Source organism: Panulirus ornatus, chromosome 20, assembly GCF_036320965.1.
Source record: "Panulirus ornatus isolate Po-2019 chromosome 20, ASM3632096v1, whole genome shotgun sequence".
Classification (NCBI taxonomy): Eukaryota; Metazoa; Arthropoda; class Malacostraca; order Decapoda; family Palinuridae; genus Panulirus; species Panulirus ornatus.
In genome coordinates, this window is record NC_092243.1 from 32,601,277 (window position 1) to 32,607,626 (window position 6,350).

A 6,350-nucleotide genomic window follows, 5' to 3' on the forward strand; every position below is an offset into this window, starting at 1 on the left:
ACACATAGTATGGCTTCTGTAAGGCGAAATCCACTGGTGATATTCTTTCCTATTTTACTTATGCTCATCATCATCCAGGAAAGATTCTGGCGCTGCCTAAAGTTTTTGAGTGTGGCATCAAGGTCACATCTCTAAACTCCCTTGTTATGGCTTCCCTCCTATACTTTTCTACCTCATATCTACCTTTCTTTTTGGTCGACCTATCTCTGTGGTTTTTGATTGATCAGCCTCTCCTACTTCCTCCATCCACAGTGGTGTCCCTCAAGGGTCTGTCTTGTCTCCTACACTTTTTCTCCATTTCATCAACGATGTCCTTGCTTCCACAAATAACAAAATGCTCTCAAAAGCTGACGACTCAACACTGCATTCATTCACATTTTTCAATGCTGCTCCTTCTTCTCTCACTCGATTTCCATCCCACTTCCACACAATTTTCTCGAAAAACTCAGACTTAGACAGGATATCTCGGTAGGGTAGACGAAATATGGTAATACCTACAAGATTCAGTTTCAGTTTCTCTCTATCGGTAATTCCTTAAATCTTTCTTCTCTCCTTCGATGGTTATGGTTTTGTAATTCAAGCTCTTGATTAAGTGAACATACTTAGTATTTACGGTAAGATCAACACTATCTTGGACACCCCACATTCTCGATAAACTAAGACTGCTTCTAAAAAAATTGGGTGTCTTGTTTAGCTGTCGAAATTTCATTTCTTCTTAGCAGTTACTCCGTATATACAAAGGATTGGTCCGTCCTCTTAAGGAGTATACCAAATCGTTCCAGTCTATACCTTGAACGCTTTTTACCCTCCTGTATGTTCAGGCCCCGGTCTCTAAAAATCATTTTCAGTCCATCCTTCCACCTCCAACTTGGTCTCCCACTACTCCTCTTTCCCTCCACCTCTAACTCATACATCCTCTTTGTCAATCTTTCCTCACTCATTCTCTCCATATTACCAAACCACTTCAATATACCCTCTTCTGCTCTCTCAGCCATGCTCTTTTCATCACCACACATCTCTCTTACCCTTTCATTACTCATTCAATCAAACCAACTCACACCGCATATTGTCCTCAAAAATCTCATTTCCAACTCATCCACCCTCCTCTACACAACCCTATCTATAGCCCATGCCTTGCAAACATATAGCATTGTTGGAACCACTATTCCTGCAAACTTACCCATTACTCTCTCCGAGATAACGTTCACTCCTGCCACACATTCATCAACGCCCTCAGAACCTTTACCAACCTCCCCCACCCTGTGACTCACTTCAGCTTCCGTGGTTCAATCCGTTGCCAAACACACTCCCAGATATCTAAAACACTTCACTTCCTCCAGATTTTCTCCAATCAAACTTACCTCTCAATTCACCTTGTCCCTCAACCCGACTCAACCTAATAACTTTGCTCTTATTCACATTCAATCTCAGTTTTCTTTTTTTTAGACACCTTACCAAAGTCAGTCACCAACTTCTATACTTTTTCACCCGAATCAGCCACCAGCGATGTATCATCAGTGAACAACAACTGACTCATTTTCAAAGGCCTATCGTCCACAACAGACTGCATACTTGCCTCTTTCTCCAAAGCTCTTGTATTCACCTCCCTAACAACACTATTCATAAATAAATTGAACAACCATGGAGACATCACGCACGCCTCCGGCAAACAAACATTCACTGGGAACCAATCACTTTCCTCGCTCTCTATTCGTACACATGCTTTACATCCTTGATGATAACTTTTCACTGCTTATAGCAACTTACCTCCTACACCATATACTCTTAAAGCCTTCCATAAAGCATTTCTATCAACTATATCATATGCCTTTTCCAGATCCATAAATGCTACATAAAAATCCTTCTATTAATCTAAGTATTTCTCACATACATTCTTCAAAGCAAACACCTGAACCACATATCTTCTACGACTTCTGAAACCATATTGCTCTTCCCTAATCTCATGCTCTGTACATGCCTTTACCCTTTCAATCAATACCCTCAACTGTAATTTTCCATATATATATATATATATATATATATATATATATATATATATATATATATATATATATATATATATATATATATATATATATCTTTCATACTATTCGCCATTTCCCGCGTTAGCGAGGTAGCATTAAGAACAGAGAACTGGGCCTTTGAGGGAATATCCTCACCTGGCCCCCTTCTCTGATCCCTCTTTTGGAAAATCTAAAAAAATAAAACGAGTGGGAAGGAGATATATATATATATATATATATATATATATATATATATATATATATATATATATATATATATATATATATATATATATATATATATATATATACATATATATATATATATACGAAGAAAGTGTATATGAACGCGCACCTTCATAGAACATACATAGAACATAGAACATATATTTCTTTCTTTCTTTCAAACTATTCGCCATTTCCCGCGTTAGCGAGGTAGCGCTAAGAACAGGGGACTTGGCCTTTGGGGGAATATCCTCACCTGGCCACCTTCTCTGTTCCTTCTTTTGGAAAAAAAAAAAAGAAAATACGAGAGGGGAGGATTTCCAGGCCCCCCGCTCCCTCCCCTTTTAGTCGCCTTGTACGACACGCAGGGAATACGTGGGAAGTATTCTTTCTCCCCTATCCCCAGGGATATATATATATATATATATATATATATATATATATATATATATATATATATATATATATATATATACATATATATATATAGGTTGTGTGTGTGTGTGTGTGTGTGTGTGTGTGTGTGTGTGTGTGTGTGTGTGTGTGTGTATATGTGTGTGTGTGTGTGCGTGGGTACGTTAGGCCATTTTTTCGTTTGGTTAGTGAGAGGACAAGAGCAAGGGAAGAAATACCACTACTCATGAAACAAGAGTGGTGGGAGTATGTGAAAGAGTGTAAGAAAGAAAACTCTAGAATGATATGGGTAGAACTGAAAGTGGATGGAAAGAGATGGGTGATTATTGGTGTATATGCACCTGGGCATGAGAAGAAAGATCATGAGAGGAAAGTTTTTTGGGAGCAGCTGAGTGAGTGTGTTAGTAGTTTTGATGCACGAGACCGGGTTATGGAGATAGATGATTTAAATGCAAAGGTGAGTAATGTCGCAGAGGAGGGAATAATTGGTGTACATAGGGTGTTCAGTGTTGTAAATGGAAATGGTGAAGAGCTTGTAGATTTATTTGCTGAAAAAGGACTGGTGATTGGGAATACCTGGTTCAAAAAGATATATATATATATATATATATATATATATATATATATATATATATATATTTCTTTCTTTTTTGCTTTGTCGCTGTCTCCCGCGTTTGCGAGGTAGCGCAAGGAAACAGACGAAAGAAATGGCACAACCCACCCCCATACACATGTATATACATACGTCCACACACGCAAATATACATACCTACACAGCTTTCCATGGGTTACCCCAGACGCTTCACATGCCCTGATTCAATCCACTGACAGCACGTCAACCCCGGTATACCACATCGATCCAATTCACTCTATTCCTTGCCCTCCTTTCACCCACCTGCATGTTCAGGCCCCGATCACACAAAATCTTTTTCACTCCATCTTTCCACCTCCAATTTGGTCTCCCTCTTCTCCTCGTTCCCTCAACCTCCGACACATATATCCTCTTGGTCAACCTTTCCTCACTCATTCTCTCCATGTGCTCAAACCATTTCAAAACACCCTCTTCTGCTCTCTCAACCACGCTCTTTTTATTTCCACACATCTCTCTTACCCTTACGTTACTTACTCGATCAAACCACCTCACACCACACATTGTCCTCAAACATCTCATTTCCAGCACATCCATCCTCCTGCGCACAACTCTATCCATAGCCCACGCCTCGCAACCATACAACATTGTTGGAACCACTATTCCTTCAAACATACCCATTTTTGCTTTCCGAGATAATGTTCTCGACTTCCACACATTCTTCAAGGCTCCCAGAATTTTCGCCCCCTCCCCCACCCTATGATCCACTTCCGCTTCCATGGTTCCATCCGCTGCCAGATCCACTCCCAGATATCTAAAACACTTTACTTCCTCCAGTTTTTCTCCATTCAAACTCACCTCCGAATTGACTTGACCCTCAACCCTACTGTACCTAATAACCTTGCTCTTATTCACATTTACTCTTAACTTTCTTCTTTCACACACTTTACCAAACTCAGTCAAAAGCTCCTGCAGTTTCTCACATGAATCAGCCACCAGCGCTGTATCATCAGCGAACAACAACTGACTCACTTCCCAAGCTCTCTCATCCCCAACAGACTTCATACTTGCCCCTCTTTCCAAAACTCTTGCATTCACCTCCCTAACAACACCATCCATAAACAAATTAAACAACAATGGAGACATCACACACCCCTGCCGCAAACCTACATTCACTGACAACAAATCACTTTCCTCTCTTCCTACACGTACATCCTCGATAAAAACTTTTCACTGCTTCTAACAACTTGCCTCCCACACCATATATTCTTAATACCTTCCACAGAGCATCTCTATCAACTCTATCATATGCCTTCTCCAGATCCATAAATGCTACATACAAATCCATTTGCTTTTCTAAGTATTTCTCACATACATTCTTCAAAGCAAACACCTGATCCACACATCCTCTACCACTTCTGAAACCACACTGCTCTTCCCCAATCTGATGCTCTGTACATGCCTTCACCCTCTCAATCAATACCCTCCCATATAATTTACCAGGAATACTCAACAAACTTATACCTCTGTAATTTGAGCACTCACTCTAATCCCCTTTACCTTTGTACAATGGCACTATGCACGCATTCCGCCAATCCTCAGGCACCTCACCATGAGTCATACATACATTAAATAACCTTACCAACCAGTCAACAATACAGTCACCCCCTTTTTTAATAAATTCCACTGCAATGCCATCCAAACCTGTTGCCTTGCCGGCTTTCATCTTCCGCAAAGCTTTTACTACCTCTTCTCTGTTTACCAAATCATTTTCCCTAACCCTCTCACTTTGCACACCACCTCGACCACTACTCTATCATAAAACACATTCAACAAACCTTCAAAATACTCACTCCATCTCCTTCTCACATCACTACTTGTTATCACCTCCCCATTTGCGTCCTTCACTGAAGTTCCCATTTGCTCCCTTGTCTTACGCACTTTATTTACCTCCTTCCAGAACATCCTTTTATTCTCCCTAAAATCTAATGATACTCTCTCACCCCAACTCTCATTTGCCCTTTTTTTCACCTCTTGCACCTTTCTCTTGACCTCCTGTCTCTTTCTTTTATACATCTCCCACTCAACTGCATTTTTTCCCTGCAAAAATCGTCCAAATGCCTCTCTCTTCTCTTTCACTAATACTCTTACTTCTACATCCCACCACTCACTACCCTTTCTAATCAACCCATCTCCCACTCTTCTCATGCCACAAGCATATGTATATATTCCCTCAAAGGCCCACTCCTCTGTTCTTAACGCTACCTCGCTGATGCGGGAAATGGCGGATAGTATGGATGGAAGAAGAAATATATATATATATATATATATATTTATATATATATATATATATATATATATATATATATATATATATATATATATATATATATATATATGTAACTATACGTATGTAAGTAGGACAGATTGCCAGAGAGTGTTATTGGATTACGTGTTAATTGATAGGCACGCGAAAGAGAGACTTTTGGATGTTAATGTGCTGAGAGGTTCAACTAAAGGGATGTCTGATCATTATCTTGTGGAGGCGAAGGTGAAGATTTGTAGAGGTTTTCAGAAAAGAAGAGAGAATGTTTGGGTGAAAAGAGTGGTGAGAGTAAGTGAGCTTGGGAAGGAGACTTGTGTGAGGAAGTACCAGGAGAGACTGAGTATAGAATGGAAAAAGGTGAGCACAAAAGACGTAAGGGGAGTGGGGGAGGAATGGGATGTATTTAGGGAAGCAGTGATGGCTTGCGCAAAAGATGCTTATGGCATGAGAAGCGTGGGAGGTGGGCAGATTACAAAGGGTAGTGAGTGGTGGGACGAAGATGTAAGATTATTAGTGAAAGAGAAGAGAGAGGCATTTGGACGATTTTTGCAGGGAAAAAATGCAAATGAGAGGGAGATGTATAAAAGAAAGAGGCAAGAGGTCAAGACAAAGGTGCATGAGGTCAAAAAGAGGGCAAATGAGAGTTGGGGTGACAGAGTATCATTAAATTTTAGGGAGAATAAAAAGATGTTTTGGAAGGCGGTAAATAAAGTGCGTAAGATGAGGGAACAAATGGGAACTTCAGTGAAAGGGGCTAATAGGGAGGTGATAA